The 12,666-nt window shown below is 38.1% G+C and overlaps 1 pseudogene; it reads left to right on the forward strand.

The window, feature by feature from the left end:
• The first annotated feature begins 275 nt into the window (after positions 1-275).
• LOC102820421 lies at positions 276-828 on the forward strand (annotated as a pseudogene).
• The last annotated feature ends 11,838 nt before the right edge of the window (positions 829-12,666 follow it).

A 12,666-nucleotide genomic window follows, 5' to 3' on the forward strand; every position in this document is an offset into this window, starting at 1 on the left:
GCTTTTAGATTCAAACTGCTGACCTTGTGGTTATCAGGCAAATTTGTAACCCACTATGCTACCAGAAAGGAGGTCTGGTAGTGTAGTGGTTACGAATCGGGCTGAGAACCACAAAGTCAGCAGTTCGAAACTACCAGCCACTCCGCGGGAGAAAGATGAGGATTTCTGCTCCCGAAAAGATTTACAGCCTCGGAAACCCTGTTCAGGGTCTCTATGGGTCGGAACCGACTCAACGACACTTAACAACAACGACAACAACAACAACAAATGCGAGAATGAAGATCATTCTCAGCAACCAGACTGTGGACATTCCAGAGAACAGAACGTCAACATCAGTCTGAAGGGCTGCCGGGGAACCCTGCAGAGGGACTTCAATGTGGAGCTCAGTCTCCCTGGGGAAGAAAAAGAAGAGGCTTCCCATTGACAAATGGTGGGGAAACAGAAAGGAACTGGCTAGAGTCCTCACCATCTGTAGTCATGTGCAGAATATGATCAAAGATGTTACACTAGGCTTCTGTTACAAGATGATGTATATGCTTACTTCCCCATCAACGTTGTTATCCCAAGAGAGTGGGTCTCTTGTTGAAATCGGTAACTTCTTGGGTGAAAAAATACATTCCTAGGGTTTGGATAAGGGCAGGTGTTGCTTGCTCAGTATCTCAAGCCCAGAAAGATAAAGTAATTCTTGAAGGAAATGACATTGAACTTGTATCAAATCCAGCTGCTTTAATTCAGCATGCCACAACAGTTAAAAACAAGGATATCCAAAAATTTGGGGATGGTATCTATGTGTTTAAAAAAGGAACTGTCCGGCAGGCTAATGAGTAAAATATAAAAGCTATTCAGCTATGGAAGCAAGGCCCGAGTGATTCTTAAGACCTATTGCTGGTACCGGAGGTCCTTTTCATAAATTGGGTTTAAAGGAACATATGTGTCATGATGTAATGCGTCTCAATTTTGGCTCTACATTAGGATAACCTAGACAGCAATGTGAAGTATGGGGAGGGACCACTCACTGGAAAAGGATAGCATGTTTGTTAAGGTGGAGGATCGGAGAAAAAGGGGAAGACCCCAAGGAGATAGATGGATTGGCACAGTGGTGGCAGCAATGGGCTTAGGCATAGCAAGGAATGTGACGTTGGTCCAGGACCGGGCAGTGTTTGGTTCTGTTGTGCATAGGATCACTATGAGTTGGTACCAACTCAATGGCACCTAACAACAACAGCGATCAGGAATGAAATCCAAATTTGAAAACTGAATCCATGAATTCTTAACCATCACTCCATATTACTTTAGAGTTCTCATCTACATTACAGTGAGAAAAATCCCTCCTACTTTATAAATACACTGTTATCAGTTGAATGAGATAAATGCATGTATGATGATTCTGCTTCACTGCATGCCTGGTACATGTTATATTGTTGTCAGATTGGTTCCACCTCATAGGGACCCTGTACACAACAGAATAAAAACTGCCTGGTTCTCTGCCAATCTCTCAATTGTTGTTACATTTAAGCCTGTTGTTGCTGCTACCACTATCAGTCCATCTCATTAAGGTCTTCCTCTTTTATGTCCACCCTCCACTTTACCAAGAACGATGTCTGTCTCCAGGGACTGGCCCTCCTGACAGCATGACCAAAATACGAGAAACAAAATCTTGCCATCCTGGCTTCTAAGGAGCATTCTGGCTATACTTTCTCCAAAACAGATTTGTTTGTTCTTCTTGAAGTCCATGACGCTACTAATATTCTTTTCCAATACCCTAATTAAAATGCATTGATTCATCTCTGGTCTTCCTTAGTCATTGTCCAACTTTCATATGCATATGAGGTAACTGAAAATATTGTGGTACGTGATAAGGGTACATGTTGATCTAGTCAATTATATATTTCTGTCCTGTGGTATTTTTAAATTGGCAGCTTCTGTGCCAATTTAAATTGGCAATTCTGGCAACTTCTGGCAGCAAAGCAAGCATTCTGACTCAGTAATTTTACCTGAAGTGCTTAGTTACACACTGATTGACAGTCTCCATTACCCAGATTCATAGTGTAATTTCTCCATCTTCTCATTTAATTTAGTGAACATTTACTTACAATTTACCAGTGCTCAGTAGTCCATATACCTGGTCATGACTTAGGTGTAAGGTGATGCAGAGATGATACTGTCTGCATTGCAAAAGCCTCTAATTCAATGGTGGAAATAGATATATTCATAAATACCTAATACAAAACCAGTGCGGACAGAGCTCTGATTGCCTGATACAGATAGAGAAGGGCAGATGTGAAAATTTGATAGTTGTGTATAGTTTATTTTCTAATTAGGCCCAAGCATGATGACTGATTTAAGCTGGAAACATTTGGCAACCGCCTAAGGCACTTTGGTTAAGAAATTATGCATGAATTATAATCAAATTGCCTCTTAGGAAATGGGGGGAACATGTCTAATTATAGCTTGTGAATTTTCTCTGTCTTTCAATAACCTTGCAAAAAAAAAAAAAAAGGTAATTTACTATGTGGAAATTGTGCTGCATTTCATCAAGAGTGTATCCAAAATATCAAAATATATGGTCTAGATTTCAGTAAATGAAAATGACATTTCCTTCAATAAATTATTAAGTATTAATCCTTGTCAGTTTTTCTAAAGTCTCTTAAATCACTGAAGTAGTTTTCTCATTAAACACGTCTATAAAAATGAAAGCACTAAAAATTGTCTCTGGGAGCCTTTGATTAGCATTGTTTCTGTTTATTTCTTCAGTTTTAAATAGTGTACTAGAGACTTTCGTTCTTTATCAAATTTACAGTCAATATAGAAAAATGTAAAGTTACCTGAAGCCTAAAGTTTGTTAACAATTTTTACAAAAAGTTGAATTCTTATCTGGGACAGTCTTACCATCCATGCACGTATATACTAGTCACCTGATTCACATTCGCTTATCTCTCAGAAAAAAATTAAACATACAAACATTAGATATTATTTATTATTAAAGAATAAACTTGTCTACAAAGTACAGTTGCTTAATTAGGAAATATACTTGAACAGACAAATAAATATCAAGGCCTATTTTTATAATTTAATAATTTTTCAAGTTAAATGAACAGAATTGTGTTATGTTTATGTAACATTGACTAAAATGTTAAACTTACATTATTTTCATCTTCCCTCCCAATGTACTGCTGCAGTGTTCTGATCTGGAATGCAGTAATACATGTTAGTGGTGGTGGCTGTGTATTGTAGAGTTAGCTCCAACTCAGAATGACTCTGTACAGGCTGTAAATCTTTACAGGAGCAGAAAGCCTCCTCTTTCTCCCATGGAACAGCTGGTAGTTTTGAACTGCTGACTTTGAGGCTAACAGCCCAACTTGTAACCACTAAGCTGAAGGCTAAATCTGGCTTCCAATCTTAATTAAGAAAGTGCTGCTATATTCAGCAATATATAGGCCTCACATTTCCCAGTGCTCAGTGAAGACATAAATTCCTCACTGCCTGAATTAATACTGGCACACAGGCACCTAAGGACCAGAATCTTCATCACTACCTCATAATTTTTGATTGTTCATCATTGGCAAGGTACTCTAACTAGGCACTCTAATGCCCATTACACACATAACCAAACATGCTGACGATGTAGCTTTTACATCTGAGGGTTCTACGCTGACAAAAGAAGCCTTAAGGAATTGACAGTGTAATGGAGAGAATGGCATTTTGTGAAGTAAGGAAAATTACTGAAAGGCTAGAGACATAACTGAATATTGTCCCTCAGACAGAACTCTTAGGCAAGAAGTTCCATTATTATACTAAAAAACAGGCTTGCTTTCTGTGAGCAATAATCTTATTTATAGTAGAGCAAAGAAAAGAACTGCTGAAATTGATAGTACTCTGAGGAAATTTGAAGTCCTGACTCTAGTAGGGCAATCTGAGATATCTTGAGGAAGGAGTTAAGGAATATGTCCTCTCCAGTGAATAGTAATACCAATTTACTGATAATTGAATTGAAAGATACTTGAACCTGTCTTGACCATAACAGTAATACTCACTCATTCAAAAGACTCTTATTGAGAAAACTCCGATTGCCAAATACTTTTCTAGGCACTAGGTAAAAGTCATAAACAAAAAGTAAGCTTTTGCTCTCAAGAATAGAAGTACTGGACCTTGCATGGTTTGGGCGGTGGGCAGAGACAGCCAGGTAGGAGTGGGGGAGGGATTGAAAACCCAGAGAAGCTGCATTCACGGAACACCACCAGAGCTCTGGATCTAACATAAGGTCCAGGGTGTCAGTTTCCCATAAATGCAAGTGGAAAAATCACGGTATAAAGCACAATACTGTGAGTTAGGAATTGCTCCAGATGGGACACCCTCTCTGGCCACCCCGCCCGGGCAGAGTTCAGAGGGCGGGACTACAGCCAGCACAGGGAACCAGAGTTAAAAGCAGTGCAGTGACGCATGCAAAAGGAGGTGCAAGGGATTCTACACATTTTTTCCTCCTCTTCCCTGTCACACCTTCTTTGTCCAGCCTGGACACCTTCAGGCATGTGGGTGCACACCTCCCCACCAAAATTCCAATGCTGTCTCCACAGTTTTCCTATGGCACAGAGAGGAAGAGCTTGGCAACTGCTTATGATGTCAGCCTCGGGGTTGCAGCCCTAAAATTAACTTGTGCAGGACCCTTTATTCCATCCTATCTAGCAAGAAAAAAGCAGGCCAGTCAGCTCTGACAAACAAACCATATAAACAATCTGTAAAACCCTGACATAAAAGGAGGCAACTCTCTCAAGAATTACCCTGTGCACACGCAGATACCTAACTGACCTTCAGAGACAAAAATAGTAAACAATCTTTCTTCCATTAACTTCTTAATATGTATCTATCTGTGCACCACTATGATGGTGACTAGAGGAGGGGACTGAGTGAGTGGACACCCCCACCCATTGCTGGCACCTTCTACGGTGCACACACACTTCCTATGTAGCAAGGTGACTCAGCCACAGTTTTATTTTTGTTTCAAAGTGGTGGTTTTAGTCTCTACTTTTATATTGCTTTTGCTTTTGGACCTCTTGATCACACATTTTTTTCCTGGAGGTGAGAGCTTTTTCTCCCTACATTACACAAGAAGAGACAGCAATCGTGGCCATATAACCAAGCTACAAGCGTACCCCATAATATTCCACCATTAAGACAAGAGCCAATAATAGCTGCTAAACATTACATGTGAAAAGGCACGCTCCTGATCATATCCACTGGGAGACACCCAGTAAGCTTAATAACACAACAACAAACATAATTAAGCATTAAAAAACCCACATAACTACTGGAAATGACAAATAAAAGATCTCAAAACATGTCTAAAACCAGAAAAGAGTAGCTGAGACAAATGAACTGGAGACAGACAAAGGCTTCCCAGGAGATGAAGAGCAGGTTTTGAATTTGCTTGAAAAGGAATTCAGAAGAATGATATAGAAACAAATTCAAATGCTCTGTAAAGAGGTGGAGGAAAACAAGGAAGAAGTCAGGAAAGTACTGCAAGAGCAATCAAACACAATTGATACAGCATTGGAAACAATTCAAAACCTGCAAAAAGAGGTCCAGATGATTAATAATAAAATATCAGAAATGGACAATACACTGAAAGGGGAAAGGAACAGAATAGAAGAGATGGAAGCCAAAACTAGCGAGCAAAGACAAATCTCTCAATACTGCTAAGAGCAAGCAGAAAAAAGGATAAAAAAATCTGAAGAGAGTCTAAGATTCATGCTGGATAACATGAATAGGAAAAACTTAAGAATTTTTGGTGTTCTGGAACAGGAAGAATCAGAGAAGTCCACAGAGGAGATAGTTGAAGAGCTTCTGGAAGAAAATTTTCATAACATCTTGAAAGATGAGAAGTTAAACCTTCAAGAAGCCGAACATACCACAGGAAGGATAGACCCCAAAAGAAAGTCACCAAGACATACACAATAATCAAGCTCTCCAAAATCAAAGACAAAGAGAGAATCCTAAAAGTAGTCAGGGAGAAGAGGAGTGTCACTTATAAAGGCAACCAAATCAGATTAAGCTCTGACTTCTCAGCAGAAACCATGTAGGCAAGAAGGCAATGGGGAGATATACAAAACACTTAAAGAAAAAAGCTGCCAACCAAGAATCATCTATCCAGCAAAACTATCAATCAAATACAGTCGTGTAATCAAAACATTCCAGGATAAACAGAATCTAAGAGATTTTGTCAAAACCAATCCAGCACTTCAAAACATCCTAAAGGGAGTTCTGTGGACTGAAAACCAACAAGAACAGACAACAACTAGAGGCTGACAGGTATGGCAACACCACCTGGAACTCAGTTGACAGCGGAGTTCAGAAAAGAACAAAACTACAACAATGAATTCAAAAGAGCTGGGAGGTCAACTGAAGATTAAAATAATGTCAATGTCAAAGAAGGGATAAATGTAGGAACAGAGATCCATGTGGTGAGGATGTCAGGCAGATTATTACAGGATACAATAGATTCTCTAAATGAAGAGAAAAGTTAGTAGACTATAAGGTAACCCCAAAGAAAGTTAATATTTCACAATTTACCAAGAAATGAAAATGAGCTTCTAAGCAGAAAAGCAAACATGAAAACTAAGAAGAAATAGCACAAAAAAACACAAACTCAGCATAAGAAGGCATGCAGAACAAAGGAACGAACAGCACTGCCAAAAAATTAATATAATGGCAGCAATTAATTCAAACCTATTGATAATTACATTGAATGTCAATGGACTGAATACACCAGTGAAGAGACAGAGTGGCAGATTGGATAAGAAAACAAGACCCTTCAAAATGCTGCCTGTAAGAGACACACCTTACACACAAAGACAAAAACAGATGAAAAGTTGTTGTTGTTAGATGCCAAGACCATAGGTGGAATCTAGAATCCCATCCAGAAACAACTGAGGTAGGAAGTTTCCACTGGAAAGGATGAGTAGACCAGCCAGGAGCAGCTAGAAGAACAGAAGATAATTCATGCAAGAAATACCAGCAGGAAAAATCTGAAACAATAACAGCATTCTGATTGTTTACTACAAGAACAATTAAGCTGTTTGCCCAGGAGTAATCAAGGCAAGTGGTCAGAAACCCTCAGAGCAAACCCCCTTCCAAGACTGAGACTCAAGGGAAATACATGAGCAGGCATTGTGATATGGTTGTTGACCACGTTGGTCACCAATAAGGGGAAGAGGGGAAAAACAGCAATGAAGTTGCAAGCCCAACCACATTCAATAGACCCCTCTGAACCCGGGTTGGAGACTTGGATGGCCAACAGTACAGCAAGACCCTGGCATTCCTGGGCCCAGAGTTAGTGACATGGTCACAGGACTAAAGCAGAGAGTGAATCATCCAGCTGATATGAAGTGAGGGGAGTTGCACAAGAACACCCATACTTGCAGATAGTACCCATTTGACCTGGCTTCGATGGCTGGATGATCAGAACTTGACTAGAAGAAGAAAGTAGAGGGGTAAAAAAAAAAAAGAGTAACCTGCTACAATGTGATGAACTTTACCTATATGTATGGATGTAGGAGCTCAAAAAGGGAACAAATCTTTACAATAAGGATCACTCCCACCCCCTCGGTACACAGGGTTGACAGGGATAGGCAACTTAGACATTGGTTACCCAATATGGGGGGGGGGAAGGGGGGAGACTATAAAGGCAAGAAGTGACTGACTTACAAGCTTTCAAGAGGGAGCCTAGGTCCAGACAGGGCAGGGGAAGGTAGAATCACCACTGAATGATTTCCAATTTGTTGGGACCAGGCTGGTGAAAGGAAATGGGGTAAGACTCTTGTGGTACAATAGTGAATAATTGCTATCAGGACTGACTATGAGGGTAAGAAATACATAGGTAGATGTTTTTTGACAAAAGGAGAAGAGTGATTGATTTTGCAGCCCAGGAGGGGAGGTCCCTGGGACCATCAATGAGAAGAATGGAGAGCAGGACTCTACCCAGAGAGGCAGTGGTGCTAGGGATGGAGACAGAGACGATGACATGGATAGATGGAGCATCTGGGGACACTGGACTCAGGGAAGGAGAAGGGCTGTGTGCTGGCCGCTGGGTGACGGGCCTGTGTAGTGTACCCTTTGGTTATTTGATGATGCATGAAGGGGATTGCATCATCATTGCAATGAAACAAAATAGGATGAGTGTAAAGCTGATGTTCTCCCATGTAAACCTCACAATAAAAAATTATAATAATAATAAAAAAAAAGAATAGAAGTACAAGGTAAACTAATAAATATGCAAAATAATTTCAAATTTTAATATTATATGGAAAACATGAACATATGACATAATAGAGATTGGTTATAGTATCAATCTTAATGTACAAATATCCTTAATGTATTTCAAAAGTTGCAGCAAGGTCAATGTGACTGGAATCAAAAGAGGGAGATTTGAGAAGGATTTGAGAGGTAAATATGGGTCAGATCTCAGAGAAACAACATGCGACTATGTAAAATGTTTGAGTTTTATTTGAAACGTACTGGTTAAGCAATAGAGTAAAAGTTTTCCCCCTAAATGCTGGTTTACAATTTACAAAAAGATTTCTTTGACTGTAGTGTCAAAATTATATTATAAAGCAGTGAAGCAAAAAATAGAAGCATAGAACTAGTTAGAAGGTGTAAAACTTCAGACAAGAGATGATGATGATGTCAACTTGGGTGTTAGCAATGGAGATGGAGATGAAGGGACAGATTAATATCTATTTTGGAGATAGAGACACCAGGAACTGACAGTGATTTACCTGCTGGAGGCAAAGTTAGGAGATGATATAAAATGTCAGATGTGTATACTGATTGTGTAAAAGCTGCCACAAAATGATGTATTGGCCCTAATTTATAACAGAGATATAATTTCACTGTCTCAGAAATACTACAATTAGTTCTGATTATGACACCTCCAGAATAAAAGACATCAGAGAAAAGTGTAGAAAAATATAAAATGTGTAAGAGTAGACATCTGTGAAATAATTATAGTGTGAAGGAAAAATAGCTAGATCCAGAGAGTCAGGAGGCTCAAATTCTAAATCTAGTTCTGCTACTAACCCAAGGTGTCAGCCTGAGTAATGAGTTTAATCTTTCTAAAGTTGTTTCCTCATTTATGAAATAGGAATAATATCTAAGAAGATTATCTTTGTAATCACTAACAGCATAAATATTGCATTAACTCTATTAGTGTTTTGTTTTGTTTCAGAGAAATGATCATAGAGACATGATATGATAAAAAGTTTTACAATTATGTAGTTTCAGCAATTTTATTCACTAAACCACAGAATATTTTAAAATTGGAAATAGTTTGCAACTACAACTTTACTAAAACAGTCTAGACTAGTCTTAATAAATTCCATCCATTAGAAAGGCAACACTGCTGAAAGAATAGTAAAATATGAAAGATTTGCCTTATATAGTAACATATTTGGAATAGGCACAAATATGGATCTCTTCCAATCCATTAGTTAGATAGCTGCCTTCCAAATTTCTTAGTGTAGATGAGTGAATGCCTCCAGCACTGCATCAGTTTGTTGAACGATTTCAATTTATATTCCGTCAATTCCTGGAGACTTGTTTTTGGCCAAGACCTTCAGTTGAGCTTGGATTTATTTCTTCAGTACTGTTGGTTATTTATCATGTACTACATCTTGAAATGGTTTAGCATCAATGGTTTCTTTTTGGTACAGTGACTCTGTGTATACTTTCCATCTTCTTTGATGCTTTCAAATCACTCAGTATTTTGCCCATGTTATCTTTCAATATTTCAAATCAAGGTTTGAATTTTTTCTTCAGTTCTTTCAGCTTGAGAAATGCTGAGCATGTTCTTCCCTTTTGTTTTTCTAGCTCCAGGACTTCACACATTTCATTATAATAGTTGAATTTGTCTTCTGTAGTTGCCCTTTGAAATTTTCTGTTCAGCTCTTTTTTGTGTATCTAAGGAGCTCTGGTAGTGTAGTGGTTATGAGTTAGGCTGCTAACCTCATGGTCAGCAGTTCGGAACTACCAGTCATTCCACAGGAAAAAGATGAGACTTTCTGCTCCCATAAAGATGACAGCCTCAGAAACCCTATACAGGGTCACTACGAGTCAGAACTGATTCCACGGCACACAACCACCACCACCATGCTGGAGAGCATGTTTCAGAGTCTGTTGAAACATTCAATGGGAAAATATACTGAGCAATGCATGGAGCCTCAAAAGAAGATGGAAGGAATGTAGAGTCACTATGCCAAAAATATTGGTCAACATTCAACCATTTTAGAAGGTAGCATAAAACAAAATAAAAAAACTGAAAGTATTGGTGAAAAACAAGGTTGCAGGATTTGACTGAATACCAGTTGAAATGTTTCAACAAATTGATGCAGTTTTGAAATCACTCATAAGTCTATGTCAAAAAAACAACAACAAAACTTTAAGGCAGTTATCCAGCCAAATAACAGGAAAAGATCTATATTTGTGTCCACTCCAAAGAAAGGTGACCATACAGAAAGATGAAATTATCAAGCAATATCATTTCTATCACACAAAAATAAAATTTTGCTGAAGATAATTTACAAGTGGTTGTAGCAATACATTCACTGGAAACTGCCAGGTATTTAAGCTGGATTCAGAAGAGAATGTAGAACAGGGGATATTATTGCTGATATCAGATGGATCTTCAGCAATAATACCCCTTGTTCTACATTTTCTGGCATTCTCTGCTGAAATGCATTTTCCTGTGTTTTATGGACAATGTGAAGGCATTCTACTGTGTGGGTAACTTTACATAGTATAGATATTTCTGAACATTTAGTTGTGTTCATGTGTAATTGTACTTAGTTTTAGACTACAAGGCAATTGTTCAAATAGACCAGGGATAATGGATGATTTAAAATAACAAAGATATGTGTCAGGGATGTATTCTTTCATCATACTTACCCAATATATATATTAAGCAAATAATCTGAGAAGCTGGATTATATAAAGACAAACATGACATCAGGATTAGAAGAAAATTCTTAAACAACTTGTCATATTCAGGTGGCACAAACTTGCTTGATGAAAGTGAAGAGGACTTTGAATGCTTATACCTTAATATAAAGGAAAGAAAAATCCTTACTACAACGAGTTCAATAAACAACATCATAATAAATGGATTGAAGTTGTCGGGAATCCATTCTTCTTGGTTCCACAATCAATGTCCGTTGAAACAGTTTTTAAGAAATCAAACAATACATTGCATTGGGCAAATCTGCTGCAAAAGATCTCTTTAAAGTATTCAAAAGCAAAGATGCTACTTTGAAGACAGGTGTACTTGACTCAAGTCATGGTATTTTCTGTGACCTCATATGGGTCCTGGTGTAGCACTGTAGGGTAAGCACTGAACTGTTAACCACAATGTCGGCATCTCAACCACCCCCACCCCCGGCCCCCACCAGGTGCTCCTTGGAAACTCTATACAGTATGACTTTGAGTAAGAATAAACTTGACAGCACTTAATGACAACAGTATATACATGTGAACACTGATACGGTGTTGTTGTTACTAAGTGCCATTAAGTCAGTTCTAACTCAAAGCAACACTAAATATGGTTTCCAAGATTGTAAATTTTTACAGAAGTAGAAAGCATCATCTTTCTTCCATGGAGTGACTGATAGGTTGGAACTGCTGACCTGTGGTTTGCAGTCCAGTGATTATCCTACAGTGCCACTGTGCTCCCCAAACTCTCATATACAAATGTGTAAAATATAATTAAAGAATGATAATATGAAAGAACAAAGAAAAGTTGATGGCTTTGAATAATAGTGTATAGAATTGGTGAACAATAGTGAATATACCATGAGCTACGAGAAGAACAAGCAACTCTACCTTGTAAGAAGTGCATACAGAATGCTCATTAGTAGTAAGGATGGCAAGCCTTTGTCTCACATAATTTAGACATATTAACAAGAGGGACCAGTCCTTGGAAAGGATATCCTTTTGGTAAAGTAGAGAGTAATCAAAAAAGAGAAAAGCCCTCAAAGAGATGGGCTAATACTGTGGCTACAACAGTGGACTCAAGCATGGGAATTATTGTGAGGATGACGCAGGACTGGGCACTTTTTCATTCTGTTGGATATAGTATTGCTATGAGTTGAAACCAACTCAATGGCACCTAACAACTTCTTCATGACCTTGGCGTTACATAATCTTACCCCTCCACACTTTGCTAGTATATGCTGAGTGAATAGTAACTACAGTCACACATAGTTATTCCACTTGAGAATAATAATCAAAGTTGTTTGTACATGAAAATGCTGTCTCAGCTAAACAGTTATTGAAATAGCCCATTATTTTAGTATTAATTCTCTCGTTTGTAGAGATGTAAAAAAAAAAAAGGAAAATTGTATATCTATTCAAATGAAAATATGCAGTCAGATGTGAGAGTTGAATATGTTCATCAAAATGGTAATTTGAGACAAAATTTCTAAAATTGCAAGCTTCAAAGTAAAAGGATGTTTTATAGTTTATATACAATGTTTTAAATAGTGCTTGGATATTATATTTCTCTGATAGTAGATATAATAAAATGTCATATGTAGAGTGTTATGCTACTTTTACAAAGCCGCATAAGAATATTTATAATTTAGTAAAATTAATGCAACATCAAAACTTTGATTTCATATGTCA

This window comes from Chrysochloris asiatica, unplaced genomic scaffold (genome assembly GCF_000296735.1).
Source record: "Chrysochloris asiatica unplaced genomic scaffold, ChrAsi1.0 scaffold00120, whole genome shotgun sequence".
NCBI classification, from domain to species: domain Eukaryota; kingdom Metazoa; phylum Chordata; class Mammalia; order Afrosoricida; family Chrysochloridae; genus Chrysochloris; species Chrysochloris asiatica.